This window comes from Lolium rigidum, chromosome 2 (assembly GCF_022539505.1).
Source record: "Lolium rigidum isolate FL_2022 chromosome 2, APGP_CSIRO_Lrig_0.1, whole genome shotgun sequence".
NCBI classification, from domain to species: Eukaryota; Viridiplantae; Streptophyta; class Magnoliopsida; order Poales; family Poaceae; genus Lolium; species Lolium rigidum.
Window position 1 is genome coordinate 100,957,485 of NC_061509.1, and position 9,761 is coordinate 100,967,245.

Sequence of the window (9,761 nt, forward strand, 5' to 3'; positions counted from 1 at the left end):
ATAATTTCTTATGTTCCATGCCATATTATTGATGATACCTACATGTTTTATGCACACTTTATGTCATATTCGTGCATTTTCTGGAACTAACCTATTAACAAGATGCCGAAGTGCCAGTTGATGTTTTCTGCTGTTTTGGTTTCAGAAATCCTAGTAACGAAATATTCTCGGAATTGGACGAAATCAAGACCCAGGGTCCTATTTTGCCACGAACCTTCCAGAAGACCGAAGAGCATACGAAGTGGGGCCACGAGGTGGCCAGACCACAAGGCGGCGCGGCCAAGGAGGGGCCCGCACCGCCCTATGGTGTGGGCCCCTCGTCAGCCCTCCGACTCCGCCCTTCCGCCTACTTAAAGCCTCCGTCGCGAAACCCCTGATGCGAAAAACCACGATACGGAAAACCTTCCAGAGACGCCGCCGCCGCCAATCCCATCTCGGGGGATTCTGGAGATCTCCTCCGGCACCCCGCCGGAGAGGGGATTCATCTCCCGGAGGACTCTACACCGCCATGGTCGCCTCCGGAGTGATGAGTGAGTAGTTCACCCCCGGACTATGGGTCCATAGCAGTAGCTAGATGGTTGTCTTCTCCTCATTGTGCTTCATTGTTGGATCTTGTGAGCTGCCTAACATGATCAAGATCATCTATCCGTAATACTCTATGTTGTGTTTGTCGGGATCCGATGGATAGAGAATACCATGTTATGTTAATTATCAAGTTATTACATATGTGTTGTTTATGATCTTGCATGCTCTCCGTTATTAGTAGAGGCTCGGCCAAGTTTTTACTCTTAACTCCAAGAGGGAGTATTTATGCTCGATAGTGGGTTCATGCTCGCATTGACACTCGGGACAGTGACGAAAGTTCTAAGGTTGTGTTGTGCTCGTTGCCACTAGGGATAAAACATTGGCGCTATGTCCGAGGATGTAGTTGTTGATTACATTACGCACCATACTTAATGCAATTGTCTCGTTGCTTAGCAACTTAATACCTGGAAGGGGTTCGGACGATAACCCGAAGGTGGACTTTTTAGGCATAGATGCGACTTGGATGGCGGTCTATGTACTTTGTCGTAATGCCCAATTAAATCTCACCGTACTTATCATGACATGTATGTGCATTGTTATGCCCTCTCTATTTGTCAATTGCCCGACCGTAATTTGTTCACCCAACATGCTTTTATCTTATGGGAGAGACACCTCTAGTGAACCGTGGACCCCGGTCCATTCTTTAATACCGAAATACAAATCTGTCTGCAATACTTGTTTTTACTGTTTTCTCTCGCAAACAATCATCTTCCACACAATACGGTTAATCCTTTGTTACGACAAGCTCGTGAGATTGACAACCTCAATGTTTCGTTGGGGCAAAGTACTTTGGTTGTGTTGTGCAGGTTCCACGTTGGCGCCGGAATCTCTGGTGTTGCGCCGCACTACATCCCGCCGCCATCAACCTTCAACGTGCTTCTTGGCTCCTCCTGGTTCGATAAACCTTGGTTTCTTTCTGAGGGAAAACTTGCTGTTGTGCGCATCATACCTTCCTCTTGGGGTTCCCCAACGAACGTGTGAAATACACGCCATCAATAGTTCCCAGGTGTAACAGGTGTAGCTTCACGCTCAAAAGGATCTATACTGATATAGTCACCAGCTGAGTAGACTGGTGTGTGCACCTCATTCTCCATAGGTTCCTTCCCCTTAGTCTCCTCCTTGGGTTCAGTAAACTCCTCTAGCATTGTATCAATTGCTCCCGTCAAATGACGGTTCAACTGAAAGAGTAATGATATGAAGTTGCGGCTATTGTCCATGTATTTTGCTGCTTCGCTGGTTTGCTTTTGGCATATTTGAAATGGTTCAGCATGGGATCATCGTCCTCCTCCATATGAGGAATGTGTGTGAATTCGGAACCCATAAGCTCTTTCGTCTTATGTTCCCGAATATCGGTTATGGCTCTCATAACGGCGATATGATAGGCTGTGTTCATAGTTCGGGCTTCCCCGCCGGCATTACTACGCTCATTCCCAAAGATTCGGGAAGTCGTAGCCCTACCCTACACTTGGCCAATACGAGTACCATCATAGTACATGTATTTCTTTACTTGAATACTGGGGATCACACCCAAATTCAAGTAACATGGCTCGTAGGATATCTCGCAAGTCCTCCTTCGTATTCACTCGAGTATGGAATCCATCACCTTCACGTTTCGTCCGGACGTGAACTTGCCATGTTGGCTGTAGAAATAGAAAGATTATGAGATTAGTAATAATGCATCATAATAGAGATAATAAAGAATTATCGCACTAAAAGATATGATTGTTGTATTCTCAAGTGAATATACACCATACTTTTTAGAGAATTCTTTACTAGTCCTATTTGACTCCTAACGTTTGGTCCCATTTACTAGGTTCCAACCTAAGGTCAAAGCTTTTGCTCTGATACCAACTGTGGTGACCCCGCATACCACTGCATGTTGTAGTATGCCAGTCGTTGATATAACATTCACGAAGTACCATTCCGCAAATATTACATCCCTCAGAGTAGTACAACAGAACATAGCAGGTCCATAACTCATTCACTTATTATTACAATTATCATACACATGTCGTCTTGGAGCTCCTCTTGGGTCCTAAGAGGAATACTCCTGGGTTCGAGGCGAACCCAACTTAGTTTACAATATAAAAGTCTCATTGAGTCATACATTTATTTCCTCGAGCAGCTAAATACTAGAGTTCGGGCTGCTCGGTTACTACTACTATCGGATATCTCTAGGCTTGTTCTCCTCCGGAAGCCTCCCCGGATCCGTAGACTATGAGATAGTCTACGCCTTCAACACCTCCTGAGAGGTCCGGTTCATCGTAGCCGATGATCTCGGCTCCTTCATTGTTGTCGTAGTCCTCCTCCGGACGATTCGGACAATCTAAGCATGGGATTTAAGAGTGGTATGAGTACGAGCGTACTCAACAAGTTCATTATAGATAAGAGGTGTTTAATGCACTAGCTACGATATTAGACCGGAAAGTCTAATACCAATGCAAGTTTTGATAAACATTTCTTCAAGAGATTGCTTTTATTTCAAAGAGCTATGTCCGTCAGCCTTCACCGGTTTACTAGAACTTCATGGAGCTCCTTTCCGGCCGCGTTCGTAGTTCCTTATCCCGGAACAGGGAGTGACAGGTCACGGTTCTTACACTCTGCGAGGTGTGTTGCTTTACCCATAAGAGATCTTAACCTTGGTGCCAACCGGGCAGCTTTCCCGTCCACACTTCCTATGGTGTGAGGCCCGGTATAAGGTCTAGCCAATCATGTTCCTCCGCTACCTCGAACACCCACCCTTTGTTGCATACCCCGACCCTGGGTCCTCGCCGGTCCCATTATTCCCATAGTTTTCAGGGTGGACCCCGACCACGACGACAGTCTGGGATCGAACCAAACTCCTTCGCCGGAAGTTGCAACCCATCATAGACCGCAATACCGTGGGGACTTAAGGCTTCCCCAGCCTACCGCTTGTTCTTCGAGCGACAAGTGTCTACGGACTATGCCGTGGGGACTTAAGGCTTCCCCGACCTACCGCTTGCCCCTGACAGAAACAAGTGTCTACGGTAAAGCGCATCCGTTGATGAACGAGAGGTGGAAACACTTTTGACTACTCCGTCCCACTCCGGATCTTATGGTTAACACGGGTATTACGGCACAAGAATCACTGGCGACATTTGTTTGTTTAATCCTAGATGGATGTAAACCCGTGCAATGGAACCTCCACCATATCAACACAATCCATGGTTCCATTGCCCACCACATAGTCATATTCATAGTTATGAAAGTAGTGGTTTTGATTTTTATGCAATAGTGATAACCATAGTATTTTGCAAGTAATTTGATAGAAATAGTCAAATGACATGAGCAAGTGATGAACTTGCCTGAACACTGCAAAGTTTTGCAGTTGGATGGTGTGGACTGACCCTTGTCCTCTGGTTCTGAAAAATAGCATCATTGTCCGATAAGGGCAATGGTTAAAGAAGCAATTATGCATGATTCCATTTTTAGGGTTTGTTCCCCCCTTCCGATGTCGTTATTATTTCATGTAAGAGGTTAATACTAAGAATAATTTGGGGATACTTGATTTAAAGTAAAATACAACCTTGAAATGTTGTCAAGGTGTTTTTAAAGTCCAAATACATTAATGGACTTATTTTTATTATTGAAAATTATATGTGTGATTTAAATGATTATTTAAATCATCAAATGAAGACTTATTCTTATTTGTCTTCAAAAATTCTCTTTGATATTTTATTTAGATAGAGAATTTTATGCTGATTAATTTTCATATTTTTACTTATTTTTTTAGAGTTGTATCTTATTTTATAAAATTCTTGGAAATTCTCATTTAAATGGGTGTTTTGGAAATGTCCAAAATACCCCTCGGGCCCACCTGTCAGGCGGCCGAGCTGGTTAGGTTGGACCAGCCCAGTGGGCTCGGTCCAACCGACCCAGTCGCTTCGTCGTCCTCCCTCACTCTCGAACCCTAATCCCCTACTCGCTCTGGCGACGCGCGCGTCGCCGCCCCCTTTGCCGAATTGTTCCGGCCGACTCCGGCCATCGCCGCCGGCGAGATGCAGCGCATCTGATCCGCCGTTCGACGGCGCTTCAGATCCACCGCGCCGATCTATGTTTCGCCGCTTCCTCGACGCGTCCCCATCGCCTCTGCTCGCCTGCCGTGGTGTGCTGCGGCGAGTTCGTCGCCGCCGACGCTCCTGGTGCCGAGGCCGTGTGCCTCGCCGTGCCTGCGCTGGTGCCTCCGGCTTGGCCATGGCTTGGCGCTGCCGTGGCCAGGCTGTGCCGCCATACCGCCATGGTGACGACGTAGTGCTCCGCTCCAGGTATGTGCGCCGCCATCCTTTTCCTTCTTCCTTCTCTACTGCTAGTTCATCCTCCTCTCCTCGTTCTCTTCTCCCTTGCGTCCGGCTCGACTCATCGGCCTCATTCCCCATGTGGAGATGTTGGCCGTGCCGATGCGCCGATGCGGCTTGCTAGCTTGTGCGCCCGTTGCTATGCTTCGTGTGACCGTGCTCGCTGCTTGTGCATCCGCCATGGTTCTAGCTTGCTCGTGTTGTGCTCGTTCTTGCTCAATTGCTTACTTGTTGCAACTCATGAACTATTGCTTATGAGCATGCTCGTGGTGCTCGTGTAATTTTAGTGACTCCTCGCTGATTCTCTGTATAATATTCCTTTCCCGTATATGCCATGGATTGCCCTTGGCTTGATCATTCTGTGATGATCCTTGCCTTTGGCAAGTGCCAGTGCTCCAGATGTGCTATTATATGTGCTCTAATTCCTGGACATGCTCAATTGAGCCTAACTGTTGCATTAACAACTCCATCACTTGATGGAGTGCTTCTGGATACAATTATAAAGCTCTATTCACTTATCTGTGATGCAATTGTTCAATTATATGATTAATTTAATTATCTGGGCCTTGTGATGATACTATGCTTGGCTATAGTGATCTGTAGCAAAAGTAAGTGATGCTTTGATGATCAATTGATCATTACTTGCTTGTGAGCAAGTGTGTGCTCCTCTCTGTGACTCACTGGTGTTCACCAGTGCTGTTTGTGCTTCATACAAGCTTAACCTGGTGTGTACTATTGTTGGCTTAAGCAACTGTTGTTGCTTGCAGTGATCCATTGGATCACTGCAAAGCCCTGGTGCTTTGATTTGTTTGTTTAGTTCACTTATCCGTATTTGCTCGAATTATACTCGAAGTGGATAAGTGATGTGAGCTGCTTTGCGATTGTGATCATCCAATTAATTGTGACAGGGCTAGATGGATGCCAACACTCAGTTGTGTACCCTAGCCCTCTACTGAATCCAAATGGATAATGATGTGTGGGTTCTTGTGCTGGCTGTGGGTTGAGGTAGCCCTGGCAGCACTGTGATGTTGTCAAGGGTAGCTCCCTTCTTCTGTGGATTGCTCTAATTGGTAATTGCTTGCTGGATTTGAACAACTGCTCACTGGCTTGATCCAATACTGGACTTCCAGTGGCTTTTGATGTTGAGAAATTATATAGACAAAGATTTGTCTATAGTCTGATGGCCTAGCTAGTCCGTAGGTGCTTAGTGTGTGGGTTAGGCTAACTATGAATTCATTCTTGGCTGGATTCCTTTAGTTATGCACTCGATTTGCATAACTGATGTTCCCATAGGATGATTACCTAGTGGTCTTACCCATATTTGCTTGCACCAACTGGCTTTGTAGCCAGATGATGACACAAACAGGGTATTCTACCCTTCTGTGCTCCTGTGATGCATTGTATGCTTATTTATGAGCAAAACTTGGTTTTGCTCAGGTTGATTTGGTTTATACCTCACTCCAGCTCCTAGATTGTTTGTTGGTGTAGAGGATTTCTTCAGTGTTGAGCTTGTGCTTGCCCTGCTCCTCCTGGCAATCTTGTGGTGCTTGATTCAGTGTTGTGGTGAGTTAGGCAGATTGAACAGCAGTGGTTGTTCTTGTGTTCTTGTGTTCTTGTGTTGTTGGTGACTTACCCAGTGAAGCATGTCGATGGATATGGCTTAGGGTTTGCTTCTGAAAAGCTTATATTTGGTGCTCCCTTGCTCTCCCTGGTCGACAGCTTGGTCTGGCACACTTTGTGACTCACTGCTGATGTGTGTGTGTGTGGTGCTACATGCACACTCGGTGGCTTGGTGTTGAGCATGCACACATGCGAGTGTGAGCTGCCTGTGTGTGTGTGTGTGCACTCGATCCTTTGAACTTGACTTGGAGAGGATCAGCTCGGCGAGCTGTGAGCATATCCTCTCTCGTTGCCATTATATTTCTAACTCTGCCAAGTGGCTATGCCACTTGGCATAACTTCTTTTGTTGTGATTATGTGCAGGGAATCAAGATGATGATCAAATGAATATGGAGGTCATCAAATCCAAGATCAAGTGAAGATGATCTTGTAGTATTTAGGATAGGATCCATCCTTGTACTTTTCTTTTTATTTTCTTTTATTTTTCAATTTCTCCAATTCTTGTAATATGTTGTAAAATTCATTTATTTCCATTATGAATATTGTAAAGACAATGTATCTTGTGTGTTAATCAATAAAGCTCAAGGTTTTCTCTAATGAGCTTGTCTTATTGTTTAAATTTATTCATAATGTGTGTTATGTATTATTTACTTAATGAATTTCCTCACCATTCAAATATTTAGGGTAATTATTTAATGTTTGAATTTGAATTTCAAATTCAACTTTGGTTTGAATTCAACCATGCCACTTAATTTAGAATTCAATCATGCAACTTAAGTTTGATGCAAACTCTCCCCTCTCTTCTCAAAACCCTAAACTAGTTAAGTGAGATGCAAGTTTGTCGCACTCTCGAAACCCTAACCCTGTAAGGTGTCGAGAGAGAAACTTGTTCCCCTTCGATGCAGTTTTTGTTTAAAAGCGCGAAATTTCCCCAGAATTTACCATGCAATGCACATCCCTTTCTAAAATCTACCCCTCGATCGTCTCTAAACCTGGGACATTACAGGTGGGTCGCCCCGAATGTTCATATGGGGATGGGGAACCGGTATATCGGGAGATAGAAAAGGTGGAGCTACTCGATTGTAGCTCTCACCTCCACTAGTTCCCCTAGGAGATGCAATGGGAGATTTGATAGTGTTTAAGTTATCACCTTCCACGGGTTTGGTAGAGAAGGGTAATGCCGAAGCATCTCCCTCTTCTAACGCACCCGTGTCCTTTACCTCTACGATGGGAGCCTTGGGAGGGACCAAAGTCAAAAGCTCGGAAATCATCTTTTTCATGCTTTCCATTTGGGCTTCCATGGAGGACTTCAACGAATTGAAGTCTTCCATGGAGACCGTCTTAGCGGCCCCTTCCGAAGGCACCTCGTCCGGCATACTCTTAGGCGGTTAAGCCCGAAATAAGAGCCGAGGCTCTGATACCAATTGAAAGGATCGTATGCCGCACCTAGAGGGGGTGTGAATAGGTGCTAACCAATTTTTAGTTCTTTTTCAATTTAGGCTTGACACAAAGGTAAATTCTCTAGATATGCAACTAAGTGAATTTACCTATATGACAAGATAAGCAACTAAGCAAGATATAGCTACGCAATATAAGAGATAGAATAGGATAGAGGTAACCGAGAGTGGAGCACGCGATGACACGGAGATGATTCCCGTAGTTCCCTTCCTTTGCAAGAAGGTACGTCTACGTTTGGAGGAGTGTGGTTGCTACGAAAGCCAAACCAACAGCCACGAAGGCTTCACTCGGATCTCCGGTGAGCAACGCCACGAAGGCCTAGCCCACTTCCACTAAGGGATTTCCTCGAGGCGGAAACCGGGCCTTTACAAGGTTCTTGGGGCACACATCCACAACTGAATTGGAGGCTCCCAAATCTGTAACAATACAACAATCAACAACAACACATCAACACAAATCAACTAGGGAACCAAATAGGAACACTAGCATGAGATCCCTCAAACAAATGAGGGGGCAATGAAAAACGCTTCGGTAAGGATGTAGATCGGTGTCTTCTCCTTCGAATCTCCAAAGATCAAGAGCTTTGGTTGGGGGAGGAAGGAGATCTTGCGAATCTTCTGTTTCTTGAGGTGGCTCTAATGGAGGTGAAGCTTGGCAGATTTCTTGTGCAATGATTGAGCAAAGGAGGAAGGAAGAAGAAGAGGGGTATAAATACCCCTCCCCAAAATCCAGCCGTTGGGGCTTCCGGGGCCGGATATTCCGGCCTAAGTAAGGGCCGGATAATCCCCCCCCCGGATAATCCTGCCTCGAGTACAAAACCGGGAGAATGTCCGGCCAAATATCCGGCCTCTATCCGGACTTGCTTTTCTTCGGGTCCTTAGCCATTTTCGAGGGGCCGGATATTTCGGAAATGTCCGGCCCGGATAATCCGGCCTTGGGACAAAACCGGGACAATATCCGGGCAAATGTCCGGCCCCTATCCAGAAGCATACTGAGCCACAAAACTTCAAATCCTTAGCCGAAAACTGGGGGCCGGATATTTTGGAAATATCCGGCCCGGATTATCCGGCCTGATGATCTTTTTGCTGCTTCTTTTTGACAGAACTGACCACATCCAACACACATAAAAAAGTATCTATATAGTCCCTGTACCACTTAAACAAACATTAGTGTATCACATACATTGACATCAAACACACAAAACATAATATGAGAGATGTTCTTTCAGTGGGGACCTCGGTGCTAGAGGGGGGCCTACTGACTGCGCCGGCGTTGACGTTGTCGCGGGAGGAGATTTGCCACACTTTTCTTAAAAGTGTCTATTATTTGCCACATGACCACCACATGTCAGTGACACATAAAATGGCAAATAATAGAAGTGCAAAGAAAGTGTGGCAAATTATAAAATCCCCCGGTAATCATCGAGGACAACGATGAGTAGGGATCAATGGCGGCGGCAACCATAGTTAGCCTAGGGTTTTAATTTTTAGCTATTTTTCTTTTTTCACACTATGTAATATATTCTCTATCAATATAAATATTACTACAAAAATAGATTTTCATCGGGCCATTGGGTCTACCCCGCCCAAGGGAACAAACGAGATCGGGCAGCAATTTTCCTGTTCATGGCCCGACCCAAACTGGCCAAAATGGACATTTTTCATCGACCAGCTGGAGATGTCATAACAGCAACGGTATGTCTTCTCTTGAACACAAAGCAGCCCACCACCCCCTCTATCCTTGGTGTGATCGGAGCCCAGAAATAGATATGGGTGAAGGTAG